This window comes from Lygodium microphyllum, chromosome 27, assembly GCF_053477565.2.
Source record: "Lygodium microphyllum isolate KBCC chromosome 27, Lygodium_microphyllum_v1.1.10, whole genome shotgun sequence".
NCBI classification, from domain to species: Eukaryota; Viridiplantae; Streptophyta; class Polypodiopsida; order Schizaeales; family Lygodiaceae; genus Lygodium; species Lygodium microphyllum.
In genome coordinates, this window is record NC_141161.1 from 40,912,713 (window position 1) to 40,929,930 (window position 17,218).

A 17,218-nucleotide genomic window follows, 5' to 3' on the forward strand; every position below is an offset into this window, starting at 1 on the left:
CACATAGACAATTTATGGCCTACTTTCAAAGAAGAGTCCAGAAATTTAAGATTTGGTCTAGGATTAGATGGAATAAATCCATTTGGTATCAAAAGCACCTCATATAGTGCATGGCCAGTGGTATTGGTGAACTATAATATCCCTCAGTCCATGGTAATAAAAAAAAGACACGTAATGTTGTCCCTTTTGATTCCTGAAAAACACAAAGTAAAAAACATGGACGTTTACTTAGAGCCTTTGATCAAGGAGCTAGAAATGTATGGAGAGGTATTGAGGTGCAAGATGTGAGTGCATCATTGTCCTCTAGAGATTTCACTTTAAAGGGTATGTTGTTGTCGACCATGTATGACTTTTCAAGCTATGGAGAGTATTCAGGTAGTTGCGTACTCTATTTTATTTATTCTTACCCTTAATCAAATATATGTCATCATTAATCCACTTGTTTCTACATGTTTAACTGTATCAGGATATCATGCATGTCCAATTTGCGGTCCCTCTCTGGTTTCTTCTAGATTGACACGCCTGAAAAAGGTTATCTATGACAATCATCACCGTTTTCTTCCTATTGACCACCCCAAATATGCTCCCTCCACTAATGGAAGAACTCCAGAATCTCTAACCATTTAAGATTGGAAGGACACTTGGACACATGCCAATGATCATCCTCCACTCGGTATGAGTCAGTAACTAGTTTACTTATTTTGTTTGTCTTTAAAGTATACTCCATTATGAGAACGAGAAATAATATATTGTTTTTGCCTTAGATTATCTATATATTTTTTGTCTCCCATATTGGACTAAACTCAAGATCAATCACCTGTTGGACCCCATGCATATATTCAAGAATGTTGCCTCTACATTATGGGATCACTTAATCGGGGCTCATGATTCTGTCAATGTAAGGGAGGATTTATGTAGCATTGGACGTATGAGAGGAGCTTGGCTACGCATTGGACCTAGAGAAAAGATCGAGTTACCACATGTACCTTGGATGTTATCAAAGTCCCACAGGATATATGAGATGCCTCAAGGGAGCCTTCATAAAGAAAAGAAAAGAGGTGTGGAGTAACTATCTGGTTTGCAGTCTCACGATTGGCACAAAATGATTTAGGTAAGGATTTTCATAGCCATAAACATATTAATTAGTGGAGTAACTATGTAGACTAATTAACAATGTATGAATATTTACATATAGTTCATCCTTCCTACTAGCATATCTCATTGTGTTTCAAAAGATGTGCATGATATCATTTACAAGATGGGTGAGCTCACGAGGTATGTATACATTATACTTTTTTTTTAGTTTACATATTATAAACATCACGTAGTAAACCCGCTTGAATTTAAGGACAAAACTAATCATCGTTCTCAATTGCATGTTGGTAGATTTGTGAGTTAGAAGGAAATCAATCCAAATACGTTGCAAGAGGCTCGAGTATTGTCCATTGAGGTGGTTTGTTTGGTGGAAGAAACTTTTCCTCACTCTATTTTGACTACTCAAGTACCCTTATTCGTACATCTGATTGATGAGATCGTAATTTGTGGGGTAGTTCATGCAAGGTGGATGTTTTTTCTAGAGCGCGTTATGAAAACCCTAAAATATTTTGTAAGGAAAAATGCACGGCAAGAGAGAAGCATGACTGAGGGTTGGTTAGTGCAATCATCCCTTGAACAAATCTTTGAATATCTTACCAAAGTGGACCCCTCTTTACCACGAATATGGAAAGATGATGAAGATTTGAGGATGAACTCTATAATACCTCAAGGAAAAGGAATGAGTAAAGTGCTAATGAAAGAGAAACTTTGTAAGTTAAATGTATTTTGTGTACTTAATATTGAAGTAATGAGAAAATCGGTGACACTATATAAAGAAGCAAGGGCAATAAGAGTAAGCGAAAGGCAAGCATTTTGTACTAGACATGGATGTAATATCCCATATCTAGAACATTTAAGTGCGCTTCCACATCATATTGAGATAGATTGGCTACATGAATAAATTGAGAAGATGGAAAAAGAGGAGGCGATGGATATATTGCAAGAGGAGTGGGAATACGCACAAGGTTGGTTATCAAAGGTGAGACATACTTATAATTAAATTATCTTTAGCTATATATGATATAATAATTTTACATGTTTCATTTTTAACTAAATCATTAATATAATCTCAACAATGTACTACTAGTGTACATTGTTCAATGCTATTTAGTGTGAAGGCAAACATTATTTAACTCAACGTATAGATGATAAGAGAAATACCCAGGATTATGGTATCCTTGCAAACTTCCAGGATACCAATGGCACCATGGAAGGTTATTGTGGCTTGATCCAAGATATTTTGAAGCTTAACTTTAGGCGATTTTTTATATATGTACTAGATGTGAAGTGGTTTAAAGAAGTAGTAACAACGGGTGAGCATTGCACAATTAGACGTCATCCAAGTGGTTTTATAGTGATTGACTCTACAAAATTTCACCAAGGCAAGAATGACACATTCGTACTACCTCAACAATGCGAGCAGGTACATTAGAAGCTATTTATTTTCATATATATTACTTCTTGATACATTCTCAAAGTACAATAAATATCTAAGTTACTTACTTTATGTTTTTAAAATGCAGATTGTGTATCACCCAATGGTAAACAATAACCGATGGTGGCACGTTATCCCCATATCTAATCGTTCAAAACCAATATATGGCAATGCTACCAACGTATAGATAGTTGATGAGAATCCAACAATCAATGATAATGTACATGATGATTCCATAATCGATGATATATATGATGCAGTGCAAGATAATCCCCGCGAGGATGTTCAAGGAAGCGCAAAAGAGGATAACAATATGGCTGCAGATGATGATGAAGAAATTAAGCATAGCAATATATCTGACAGTGGGATAGGCTTATTTGTTTCATTGCCTATTGGTAACATAGACCTAGAGGTAGATAGTCTAGCAAGGGCCGATCTCATTGAAGATGAGATTGATCATTCATTCTAGCATATAATTAGCTTTGAATGATTGAATGTATATTTGTAATACTCAAAAACAACTAAAATATCAATTAAGAGCCATTTACTTTTGTGATACATATAATGTTTGTTGTGTTATAGTATTAGAATTGAATGCGCACATCCAAAGAACAATGCACCAAGATGCACAAAGAAGTACGATTGGGTAAGCTATATTAGACCACAAAGAAGTAAAGTTGGTAATGTATTCTAAAAAATAGTAACTATTAAGATGTTTGATCATATTTAGGGACTTTATGAGAAATGAAAAATCTGTGCGTTTATTTTCACATCTATAAGCGCATTAAAAAATGCGGTGTCGTATTGTTGCGCATTCGAGATGTGTAAACCACCCAAAAGTCGTGTGTGTGATTTGATACTTTGTACATACTTAGTTGTTATGTTTGCTCTTTCATTCTATACTGAAGACGGAGAAGAATAAGGAATTTTGGTAGACTAGTAACTCGAGATGCAATCTCATGGGCTACACTTATTTCAAGATATGCCGATTATGGAACTTTGCGAGGGAGGAGAGCTGTTGGATCGCATTCTCTCACGGGGCAGAAGATACTTTGAGGAGGATGCAAAAGTTATTGTGGTTCAAATTTTGAACATAGTATCCTTCTGCCACTTACAAGGTGTTGTTCATCGGGATCTGAAGCCAGAGAATTTTCTTTTCACAACGAAGGATGAAGCTGCACCAATGAAGGCTATTGATTGCGGTCTGTTGGATTTTGTCAAGCCAGAGGAGAGACTTAATGACATCGTGGGAAGTGCCTACTATGTTGCACCTGAAGTTCTTCATCGATCATACAGCACAGAGGCTGATGTTTGGAGAATTGGAGTTATTACTTATATTCTTCTTTGTGGAAATCGGCCTTTTTGGGCTCGCACTGAGTCGGGGATATTTCGGGCTGTGATCCGTGCTAATCCCAGTTTTGATGAGATGCCTTGCACCCCTGGCTTCGTGGAGATAATAAGATTCCTTTGGATATATTGGTTTACAAGTTGGTGAAAGCTTATCTCCGATCGTCACCTTTGAAACGAGCAGCTTTAAAGGCTTTGTCCAGGACTCTTACAGAAGATGAGTTGGTTTATCTTCGTGCCCAGTATACCCTGTTAGAACCTAATAAGGATGGGCGTGTCACTCTTGAGAACTTCCGAAAGGCTTTTCTGAGAAATGCTTTTCTGAGGCTATTATGGAAAAAAAGGAGAGCTTTATTGGCCGTTTTGCTTTTCTGAGGACAGGGAGAAGGAGCTTTTGAATTTCAAAAGGATGGTCATGTGCTGAAATGGTTCAGCCTTGGTGATGTGAGGCATGAAACCAGAGCCAAGAGAACATGGGACTGGATTGATCATGGGGATAAGCTTCATTGACTATGCATCAAACTTGCGCATTATGCGCAGCGAGCTTCTTATTTGGCCAGTTTTTGAGCTTTTCTGGGAGGCGTATTGTCTAGCTGGGGGAAGAAAAAGCAAGAAAAACAGGAGGCTCTGGAAGGAGAGAAATTTTCTATGGGGGAAAGATCTCATTCTAGTTTGAGACGGAGCCCATCACATCGCAGCCATGATAAACCCGCAATTCTACATCCTCTGACAGGGTGTTTTCTCCCTCGCGCAGAGGTCACAGTGGCAATAGTAGTTTGATCGAAAGAGGAGGCTGCAGAACTTCGCTGGAGTATGGAAGAATTATAAGTTGCAATTAAAGAGCGTGAGGTATCCGACAAGCTATGGAAATACAAGAAGAATGTCATACATGCTCAAGCCTTTCATCCAACTCTACAAAAGCAATCCTTCGATTCTTCAGGATCCTTCTCTGCGCTTCTTCCAGAACCACCTCGAGAAGCTTGATGCAAAAGTACTACCAGCTGCTTACTCCAAATCGAGTTCTGCTCTGCACAACGATTTAAAGCTCACAGGTTGCTAAATCACAGCAATAAGTTTGGATTCAGCTCTCCTTTGGAGTTCAGTACCGCCGCTTGTGCCAATCCTTCCTTTGTTGATGATGTTGCTTCAAAGGGAATACACAATACAGCTTCCCTCTCCCTCAGAATTTTCTTGTCCGAGTATGCTCTTCCACAGGAATATGGACACACAGGCTTATTTGGACACCTGCCCAAGGTTTTCAAAACTATGAACTAAATATAATGCAGGGATTCAGCACAAGAGCTCACCTGAATGCACGTCATAGCAGCTATGGTGGTGCAACTCAGGATATGGATGCACTGAGTGGCACGTAAAGAATAGGGCTTACTTCAACTCTTCAATTTTTGCTTCATGCCAGGGAGTTTTACCCAACAAAGCCACCTTCAAACATGGAATATGCAGAGAGTACTACAGAGAGTTTAAGTTATGTGCAGGATTCTTTCCTTGTTATGCATCCAAAGACTACAGTTTCTATGAGAGATGAGTAGATAGCTGAGATCACTCAACAAGAGATAGAGTTTGCTATTGTATGTCAGCATATTGAGACATAGGCTGTAATTTTATGGTTTCCAAAGTTATTGAGGGCTGATATCTATCAGCGAAAGAGTTGAGGACTGATATATATTGGTCAAGAGTTTCAGAGATTGTCGAAATATTTAGCTGATTGAATAGTGGATTCTGCAGATTTTTCTGGCACAATATTAGTGCTTTTGCTGCTCACAAATCCTCTTATCTTGCTTATTTGTATGATTGATCTTCTATCCTGAAATTAATCAAGGTCCTTTGTGGTCGCGACTTTGCTTTCAAAAACCCTTCGACATCTTTGGTGAACCCGACGTGAAAGCGTCACAGAAATTTCAGGATGGGAGATACTTCAGCCTCTATTTCAGCTTCTTCTACAACTCCAACTGCGTCTACTTCAGCTCCATCAATGACTGTTGCGTCAAGTACTTCAACAGAGGATCTAAAATAGATTTTGCAGAATATGTCCATGTATATGCAGCTCCAAAATCAGCAAACACAATTGTATATGCAGCAGCAGCAACAATTGCATCAACAGTAGTTGTCCCAGTAAAGGCAACTCTATTCGGAGCAGGAGAATGCAAACAGCGCGACTAAGGCTATTGAAGCAGTTGAGAATGAGAAGAAGATATTTGACGGGCGTAATGTTTCAGCATATTTGAAGACATATGAGATCAAGATGGGGTTTTTTGGAGTTCCTGCTGGACTTATGAGTAAGTACTTCCTTCGTCTTGTCACACCTGCTTTGAGGACAAAAGTGACTGATCTTTTTATTCAAAATACACATTGGCAAGATTTTGAGAAGGCCTTGAAAGAAGAATACTTCCTTGAGGACTTTGGTATGGCTACTCGGCGGTCATTCCGAGAGTGGGTCTACATGCCAAACAAAGGTCTCGCTGCTTCGGAGTTGATTCGAGAATTCGAAGAGAGGTATAGTCAGCTTGATGCCATTGAACAAAGAGCATTGGATGTTGAAAAAGTTGAGCTTTTCTTGCAAGCTGCAGATCTTGCTCTTCAAGAAGAATTGGGTGAGCTTCTTGAAGATCGCACGAAGCCTATGGGTCTTAAAACGGATTGGCAGGATGCTCAGGATGCAGTCTCGACTTTGACCAAGAGGAGCATATGGAAGACTCGCCTACAGAATGATTCCATGACACCTACACCATCATCAGCTCCTATGTCTACTTCTATCCCTGTCATTTCTTCTCTTCCTCAGTCAGTTTCTTGGCCTATGCCAGTGCCTACTGTTTCCACTCCACCTATTCCTCTTGTTCCACGACCGATGCCTACACCTTCTGCTCCAAAACCATCCGCTCCATCGGTGCCTACCTCTCTTGATGACATAATCAAAGGCATCACAGATTTGACACTGGAGTCAGTCAAAGCGGAGTTGGTGGGAAAGTTGAAGGAGCAGTTTGCTTCGACTATGCCTACTACTTCTTCTAGTGCTCCTACTGCACCTAGGAGTGCTCCTAATGCACCTAGGAGAGATCGGAGATGTATTTGGTGTGATAGTACGGACCATCAGCATTGCAGGGATTGTGACTCTTTCCAGGATGCAAGGAGGTAGAATTTGGTATATTGGGGGCAAGATGGTAAGATTTGGTTGACTGAGACAGGAGCTCCACTTGCTACCAACTTTGGTAAAGGTGGAATGAAGAAGTTAGTGGAGGACACGGCTGCGCGTACTTCTTATGTGACAGCTAGAGGTGATGCTTTTGTATATGGAGTCCAGATTGAGAAGGGTTGAGAGACTCAGTCAGCGCTATGGACATATGCTATGGAGACTGCAAACAAGGGGAAAATTCAGCAAATTGTTTTGACTAGTGCAGGCTCTAGCATCAGATCAGAGACAGGTTGGGACTCGCCTGTTGACAGGTATTCTATTTATGCTTATTTGGCTAAGTCTCATGGTGCAGATGTACTTGTTGAGGAGAAGCGTAAGAGGGATGAAGAAAATCCAAGTGCAGCTAAGAAGACTAGAGGGGGTGAGTTTGTTACTCCACCTACTGCAGGACCGTCTTCAAGACCAGGGCCAGATCGACAGATGGAGGATGCTTAAAAGAAAGAAAAGAGGCAAGAGCCTAGAGAGAGAAAGCAGACAGGATTCAGATTGATGTCCGATATAGAGACATCTACAGACATGAAGAAAATCTTTAATGATAAGATACTTGGTAGTGAGGTGACTTTCACTATTTCTGAGATTTTTGGGCATCTCAAAAAGAGAGTTTCAGGATCAGTTTCAGGAGGTCTTGAAGAGGAAAAGACATGCATTGTCTACCACTGATACACAGGGAGTTTTGATTGGGGAGTTGGATGAGGATGATGATGAGGTTATGGTTGATAATGCTTCTGTTTTTTCGCAGGTAGAGAAGAGGGTTCAGCCTATGCATTATGCTGAAATTGATGAGCCTGTCATGATACCGCGTAGTCACTTTTCGCGGAGCCATTGGGCTAGGGCAACTACAGAGACGATGGTAAAGATTGGAGAGAAAGAGGTGCCTTATGTTGCATTGCTGGATCATGGTTCAGAGATTAATCTCATAGTTCGTGGAGTTTATGAGAGTAACAGATGGCCTATGGATGTAGAGCATGGGTGGCGTATGAGAGCTGCCAATAACACTGCAGGTGATTTATATGCTGCCTGTCCTAGTGTCAGGGTTTCTATTGGTGATGTGGAGGAGGATTTTCATTTCTTTGTGCAGGATTCATGCTCTTATCCCATAATTCTTGGTCAACCATTCATTACAGAGATACGCATGGAAACAAAGGTCATGGATGATGGATCTGCTTATGCACGGATTCGCAGTAAAGATGGTATGAGAGCAATTCAGTTTATGACTGTATGTGTGAACCATGTTAGAAATAGAGATACTCTCAGAGATGCACCTTTGCCCACTGCGAGGGATTCGGGTTTTCATTAGGTACCCCCGTTTCGTGAGACAACGGTGGTACAGAGGAGAGGAGATTGGAGTTCTCGCCTCCTGGCAGCGGTGTTTTCTCCTCCGGTTTTGTTGGGATTTCAGCAAACAGTTCGATGAGTTATCAGAAGACTTCTAGGTTGCCTAGAGCTGCCAGGCAGTATATATGCAGGAAGGAGAAAAATTTGAAAAATGCAGGAATTTTGGAGGATGATGAGCACATAGATGGGATGTATGACAGTGTGATTTGTGCAGATATGATGACAGAGATGGGAGATATGCTGAAAACTGATATGCTGAATTGTCACGGTAATGTATTAGTGCAGTCCCTGGACATGTTTCATGAAATTGCAGATTTTATGTCACAGATTGAGTTAGAGGCTGAGGAAACTCAGCAAAGAGTGTTGAGTGCTGAAGAAATTCAGCAAACAGAGTTTCCAGCTAGTTATGATCAGCTTTTAGAGAGACAGAGGGCTGAAAATTTTCAGCCAACAAAGTTTACTGCTGAAATATTTCAGCATTCAAAGTTTGGGGCTGTTCCTATGCAGTCCATAGAGCAGAGGGCTGAGAATATTCAGCCATTGGAGTGCAGAATTGCTGATTTACAGCAAGGTTTATGTAATGCAGAAGAGCATAATGAAGCCAGGGTTGACACGAAATTCAAAACTGTGGATAAGAAGGTGAAGCCGGTTGCTGTACCGCTTCCACCTGACAGTGATCAGCAAATAGAGAGGGCTGCTAAACAGTAAATTTTGAGGAATCCGGAGCATATTGGTCATAAATTTTCAGCAGAGACTCTTGCTGAATTGAAAATTGGAAATGGTGATTTCTTGTTACCCATAGAGAAGCAATGCTTTCAAGAGATGCTTGAGTGTCATGGAAGGGGATTTTCTTTTTTCCCACATGAGATTGGATGTGTGAATCCTGATATTGTTGCTCCTATGGTCATTTTTACTATTCCTCATATCCCATGGAATCTACAACCTATTCCAGTGCCTAAAGCACACTTGCCAAAGCTGATTGATTTATTGAATGAGAAAATCAGGATGGGAATCCTTGAGCCTTCATCTACACCATACTCAAACAGGTGGTTTACAGTTCCAAAGAAGAATGGCACTCTTCGATTTATTCAGGACATGCAGCCAGTGAACAGAGTTACTATCAGGAATGTTGGTATAGGTCCAGTTGTGGATGAGTTTGCAAAGGCATTTGCTGGACGTGCCATCTATTCTTTGGGTGATTTGTATTCAGAATATGATCAGTTTCAGCTGGCCTTGGAAAGTAGGGACATAACCACCATGAGAACTCCTATTGGGCTTGTCAGGATGTGTACCTTGCCTCAAGGTGCCACTAATTCTGTTGCGCATATGATGAATGCCATGCATAAGGTCCTTCGTGATTACATACCTTAGCTTACTATGCCTTTCTTGGATGATGTGCCCATTAAGGGGTGTGCAGAAGAAGAGAAGAATGAGAGCTTAAATGAGCAGGGATGCAGATACTTTGTGGCTGATCATATTTCAGCATGTGAGAAGATTTTGGCCAGGTTAGAAGAAGTGAACTTGACACTTTCAGGGCAAAAATCTTTTTTTGGAGTGAATGAGGTTGTCATTGTTGGACATATGTGTGGATATTATGGCAGAAAACCCTCACCTAATAAGGTGAATGCTATAGGCAAGATTGCAGAGTATTGTTCTACTACTTCAGAGGTACGGAGATTCATTGGTGCTTGTGTGTTTTATATGATTTGGATACCTCATTTTGCACACATAGCAGATTGTTTGTATCAGTTGCTTCGAAAGGGGCAGAAATTCTATTGGGATGAGAGCCACACTAGAGCCATGCGGAAATTGAAGAAGTTATTGCAGAATGCTCCTATTCTCAGGAAAGCGGATTATAATTGTGAAAGGCCTATTGTATTGACAGTTGACACTAGTCCAATTGGCATAATTTGGGCTATGGGTCAAGATGATGCAGATGGAAATAGGTATGCTATTCGGTTTGGGGCGAAAGTCCAAAACGAGAGACAGAGGAGATATCCGCAAATCAAGAGGGAGTTATTGGGGATTGTCACGGCTCTCAAATGTGACAATGAGTACTTTATTGGAGCTTGAGTTGCGGTAGAGACAGATTGCTTGCCATTGATTGGTATGATTACGAGTTGCTCTACTCCGGATATAGCCATGTTGAGATGGATTGCATACATCAAGTCATTAAATCCAGAATTTAAACACATAGCAGGGAAGGATAATCCAGTGGTAGATATGTTGTCTAGAGCCAGATATGATGATGAGGAGACTCTACTTGCAAAAGAGGATGATGCAGAAATTTCAGCCACTATGGTTGATCATGTTTGTCATGTCTATGATATTGTGGCTTTCACAGAAGAACTTTATGTTAGAGATTGGTTGCAGATTGGTAGGTACCGTAGTACACTAAGCAAAAGAGATTAATGGACAGATGAAGAGTTCAAGAAGATCAGAAGGAAAGCCTATGGTTATTTTCTCAAGGAAGGATTTCTTTGGAAGCATCCGAAGAAAAGAGACGGATTACCTTTGTGGGTTGTCTGCGATAGAGAGACACAGTTATAGGTGATGAGGGAGTTTCATGAGAGTCCTTGGGCTGGTCATAGAGGATTGTGGGCTACTTATGAGAAAATCAAGGAGAAATATTGGTGGAAAGGCATGTACAGAGATGTTTCTCACTTTGTTGAGACTTGCAGAGACTGCCAGACGTATTCGGTAGTGCGTCATCGAGATGAGCTTCATCCGACGTATCCACTATGCATTCATTATAAGTGGGTAGTTGATTTGGTTACCATGCCTATGGGTCTATGGCAGATGAGGTACATTGTTTTGGCTAGAGAGAATCTTACCAATCATGTTGAGGCAGATCTTTGAGAACGAAGACCACTAGTGCAGTGTGTAAGTTCTTATTGGAGGAAATTTTCTGCAGGTATGGTTGTGTGGGTAAGATCACTGCAGATCATGGTGAATTGGATGCAAATGAAGCTAGGGAGTTTTTCTCTTAGCTAGGAATCAAGTTGGCTCTAACAACAGCATACAATCCAGAGGGAAATGGGAAGAGTGAAAGAGGGCATCCGCCAATAGTGAAAGCATTAGCCAAAGAATGCAGAGGACGGATTGGAGAATGGCCGAGACTTCTACATTTGCTTTATGGGCTGATCGTATGACTCATAGTGTTACCACAGGATATATGCCTACAGAGTTGATGTATGGTCAGAAACCTGTTATGCCAATTGAGACTTGTGCTTTGACTTGGTCAGCTTTACCTTGGCAGGAAGATTTGACGAGAGAAGAGCTCTTAGCTCTTCGGATTCGACAGTTGGAGAGGAGACCTGAGGATATTCAGCTAGCTATTGACAGGTTGAAGGTTGCTAGACTAAGAAATAAGGACAGGTTTGACAGCAAGCATCGCTTGCGGCCTAGAGCAATAGAAGAGAGAGATTGGGTATTGGTCTTTGATAGCAGCCTTGAAAATCAGCATACTGCACTTCGGAAGATGGTGAAAAGATGGTTTGGGCCATACATAGTCAAACATGTCTTTGATAATGCAACATATGAGCTGACAGAATTGGATGCGACAGTGCTTAGAGTGCCTATTGCTGGAAAAAGAATCAAGATTTTCAAGAAAAGAGATGATGAGGAATATGCATTGGAAGAATTTTCAAGAGAAGAGCAACGAGAAGAAATTCCAATGGAAGAAATAGATGATATGACACCGGAAATGCATAATGAAGAGATTGATCTGTTTGTGGATCTTGATGATAATGATCATGGGTAGTTGGCCCATCCGGAGGATGCGTAGGATTAGAGGGGGTGGATGTCATATTGCTGCGCATTCGAGGTGTGTAAACCACCCAAAAGTCGTGTGTGTGATTTGATACTTTATACATACTTAGTTGTTATGTTTGCTCTTTAATTCTATGCTGAAGACGGAGAAGAATAAGGAATTTTGGTAGATTGGTAACTCGAGATGCAATCTCATGGGCTACACTTATTTCAAGATATGCCGATTATGGAACTTTGCGAGGGAGGAGAGCTGTTGGATCACATTCTCTCACGGGGCGGAAGATACTCTGAGGAGGATGCAAAAGTTATTGTGGTTCAAATTTTGAACATAGTATCCTTCTGCCACTTGCAAGGTGTTGTTCATCGGGATCTGAAGCCAGAGAATTTTCTTTTCACAACGAAGGATGAAGCTGCACCAATGAAGGCTATTGATTTTGGTCTGTCGGATTTTGTCAAGCCAGAGGAGAGACTTAATGACATCGTGGGAAGTGCCTACTATGTTGCACCTAAAGTTCTTCATCGATCATAAAGCATAGAGGCTGATGTTTGGAGCATTGGAGTTATTACTTATATTCTTCTTTGTGGAAGTCGGCCTTTTTGGGCTCGCACTGAGTCGGGGATATTTCGGGCTGTGATCCGTGCTGATCCCAATTTTGATGAGATGCCTTGCACCCCTGGCTTCGTGGAGATAATAAGATTCCTTTGGATATATTGGTTTACAAGTTGGTGAAAGCTTATCTCCGATCGTCACCTTTGAAACGAGCAGGTTTAAAGGCTTTGTCCAGGACTCTTACAGAAGATGAGTTGGTTTATCTTCGTGCCCAGTATACCCTGCTAGAACCTAATAAGGATGGGCGTGTCACTCTTGAGAACTTCCGACAGGCTTTTCTGAGAAATGATTTTCTGAGGCTATTGTGGAAAAAAAGGAGAGCTTTATTGGCCGTTTTGCTTTTCTGAGGACAGGGTGGAGGAGCTTTTGAATTTCAAAAGGATGGTCATGTGCTGAAATGGTTCAGCCTTGGTGACGTGAGGCATGAAACCAGAGCCAAGACAACATGGGACTGGATTGATCATGGGGATAAGCTTCATTGACTATGCATCAAACTTGCACATTATGCGCAGCGAGCTTCTTATTTGGCCAGTTTTTGCGCTTTTCTGGGAGGCGTGTTGTCTAGCTGGGGGAAGAAAAAGCAAGAAAAACAGGAGGCTCTGGAAGGAGAGAAATTTCCTATGGGGGAAAGATCTCATTCTAGTTTGAGACGGAGCCCATCACATCGCAGCCATGATAAACCCACAATTCTACATCCTCTGACAGGGTGTTTTCTCCCTCGCGCAAAGGTCACAGTGGCAATAGTAGTTTGATCGAAAGAGGAGGTGCAGAACTTCGCTGGAGTATGGAAGAATTATAAGTTGCAATTAAAGAGCGTGAGGTATCCGACAAGCTATGGAAATACAAGAAGAATGTCATACATGCTCAAGCCTTTCATCCAACTCTACGAAAGAAATCCTTCGATTCTTCAGGATCCTTCTCTGCGCTTCTTCCAGAACTACCTCGAGAAGCTTGATGCAAAAGTACTACCAGCTGCTTACTCCAAATCGAGTTCTGCTTTGCACAACGATTTAAAGCTCACAGGTTGCTAAATCACAGCAATAAGGATGGATTCAGCTCTCCTTTGGAGTTCAGTACCGCCGCTTGTGCCAATCCTTCCTTTGTTGATGATGTTGCTTCAAAGGGAATACACAATACAGCTTCCCTCTCCCTCAGAATTTTCTTGTCCGAGTATGCTCTTCCACAGGAATATGGACACACAGGCTTATTTGGACACCTGCCCAAGGTTTTCAAAACTCTGAACTAAATATAATGTAGGGATTCAGCATAAGAGCTCACCTGAATGCACGTCATAGCAGCTATGGTGGTGCAGCTCAGGATATGGATGCACTGAGTGGCACATAAAGAATAGGGCTTACTTCAACTCTTCAGTTTTTGCTTCATGCCAGGGAGTTTTACCCAACAAAGCCACCTTCAAACATGGAATACGCAGAGAGTACTACAGAGAGTTTAAGTTATGTGCAGGATTCTTTCCTTGTTATGCATCCAGAGACTACAGTTTCTATGAGAGATGAGTAGATAGCTGAGATCACTCAACAAGAGACAGAGTTTGCTATTGTATGTCAGCATATTGAGACATAGGCTGTAATTTTATGGTTTCCAAAGTTATTGAGGGCTGATATCTATCAGCAAAAGAGTTGAGGACTGATATATATTGGTCAAGAGTTTCAGAGATTGTCGAAATATTTAGTTGATTGAATAGTGGATTCTGCAGATTTTTCTGGCACAATATTAGTGCTTTTGCTGCTCACAAATCCTCTCATCTTGCTTATTTGTATGATTGATCTTCTATCCTGAAATTAATCAAGGTCCTTTGTGGTCGCGACTTTGCTTTCAAAAACCCTTCGACAGCGGGTATATAGATGCGCTGATAAATGTGCCCTCTATTTCGTGTGTATAGTGTGTGTCTATAGGGCATTTCTCTTATAGTGTATGCGACTCCAAATACACTTCAACCCTGTGTATTACTGGTTATTACAACAACCATAAGCTGATCCTTTGACAGGTAAACTCGAAGACAAATGCTTTTTGGATTATCTAGACATCAAACACTATCTTCTACTTTGTTCCTCAAACAATAAACTTGATATCTCCATTGGCTTCAAAAGGGGAGTCAAACCAAGGATACCTATTTAGAATTCTTCGGGATTGCTTCTTCTCGCATCTTCTCCCATTTGGAGTGTTGTTTGTTGCCTAAAGACTGTGATCGTGCTTGATGAATTCAAGAGCCCTTTTTTTAAATGAGATTTTCCAAAACTAGCTAAAGAACAACTTATTTTCTTCATGTCACCCTATTTTAGAAGTTTTCTAAACCTTTTAGGATATTTATAAGAAATAATATTCAAAATATCAAAAATCAACCAAAATTATCCAAAAATCCTAAATTTTTGAACCATCCATACTATGGACACTAACATTAATGATATCTTTTTTCCACTACCAAAATTATTATGGCTACCCCATCTAGCTTATTTAATGCATAAGTAGAATTAACAAATACTTATCTTACCACATAGGGCCCGAATCATCATTTGGAGACAGTACACATGGTACTCCCATGGTTTTTCAAACTAGTGTCATAAACCAATACCCAATCCCCATCTTGTATGGCTTTTGGCCTCAATCTATGTCTTTTCTCAAACCATTTCTTGTTCTATATCTTTGCTTCTAACTTCCTTTCCAATTGTCTAATACATGAACTCTTTGTTGTAAACGGAGAATAACCAGTAGTAAATATATGCTTCATTCCATGAAGAGGCAAGTACATCCTCTAATCAGCACTACTATAGCTCGCATTAATGCACTACTCAGTGAAAATCTAATTCTCTAAGTTTTCTTGCATTTGGAGACAAAGGAGACTCTTAAAGTGTATTCCAGTTCCTAGAATGAGCACCTTTCTTTTCATATGCACTCTGGTAATGTAGGGTTGTCCCAAAATGACAACATATAAGGAACTATCTTGGACAAAAAAGTCTTGCTCTTCTTGTACATCACCAATCCTCCCTTTTATATTAGGACATGCAGCATAGGGCTCCCTTAAAGATTGATTTCTAGCTCTCATATGCCAACCATGATCAGTGTCCACAGGCCATGTACCATTTTTGTACAATCCATGCTCAATAATATAAATATCAGATTTGTGGTCAAGCAAAGCAATACAAGGATTTTCACACTTTGTATTTTCACTAGTGATTCAGTGGTAGCCCTTGCCCAATGTTTTCTTATGGAATGACTCCGAGGAATAAATCTTGGAGTCTCTTCTCCACATTGTTGAATCTGCCTTGCTCCACTATGCATATTGTTACAAGACAATGTACTTTAATTCACTTTCTTATCTTTTTCGCATGCTATCCACTGATTTAGTAGCATCCTCCATTGACAAATGAGTACTTATATCATGCTCATATTCAACTCGAATGCCCAATAAACTAGTTTCTCTTTAAGTTGCAATAATGCACTAGTGGCATCTCTAAAAAATTAACACTTTCTCTTAACTATGTTAATCATTTTTTCATAAAATTCTTGCTTGGCGATGCCAAGCACCTCTCCTAAGGTGAATTCCACTCGATTGTTTAAAATATTTTCTTGAAGAACCTTCTTGAGATCCGTGGCTTTCTCAATATCAGATTGCAGTTTATATCCCAAATGCTTGCTTCTGTTTTTGTCCTCTTGTTTGCTACCTTGTTTTTACTCTTGCCCCACGTCTTCCATAACATGCTCAGGAGATGGTTGATATTTATAGCTTTAGGTCGATTTATACTTCTTCTCATTACTCTCTTAGATGTCCATATATTATCTTCATTTCTCTTGTATTTATCTTTTACAAGTACACTTGTATTCTACACTTTTGCTAAATATTCATGTATTGAATATGCATCTATGGGTGATTCCCAACCACTCAGGTCACGAATGTCTTGCCATGTATGAGACATTTCACTGTTAGTAGCCTTTCTCTTTTCAGCTACATGCAAAGCATGTGTCCATATTGTAGCCTTCAGACCAACCATCACTTAGCCAGACATTCTATCAAACTATAGACCAAAAGTAGTAACATGTACATTGCATAAACATTTTGAACATCCAAGTCTTCTAATAAATTTTGCATATTTCTCTGTCCAAAATTCAAAGAAAGAGACAATCTTGTTTCTTCTACTTGGATCTTGCCATCTTTCTAAAAGATGAACTATGATGCTAAGGCCTCTTGATAAGAAACATAATCCTTCCTTTTATGCTATAAACTATCACTTCATATAAATATTTTTCCTCGTTTAGGGAGTGATAATTGACCCCTTTCCTCTTGTCATTTCTCATCTAATTTTGCAACCTTCAATTGAAGATTTCGCATGCTGTTAACCAAATCATCTAATACATATTTCTTAATAGTGGAAATATCAAGTACAACCATAAGGTTAGCCAC

The 17,218-nt window shown here is 40.2% G+C and overlaps 2 pseudogenes; both read left to right on the forward strand.

The window, feature by feature from the left end:
* The first annotated feature begins 3,512 nt into the window (after positions 1-3,512).
* On the forward strand, positions 3,513-4,252 carry LOC148012248 (CDPK-related kinase 3 pseudogene; annotated as a pseudogene).
* An 8,165-nt stretch (positions 4,253-12,417) lies between these two features.
* Positions 12,418-13,148, forward strand: LOC148012249 (CDPK-related kinase 3 pseudogene; annotated as a pseudogene).
* Positions 13,149-17,218: the final 4,070 nt, after the last annotated feature.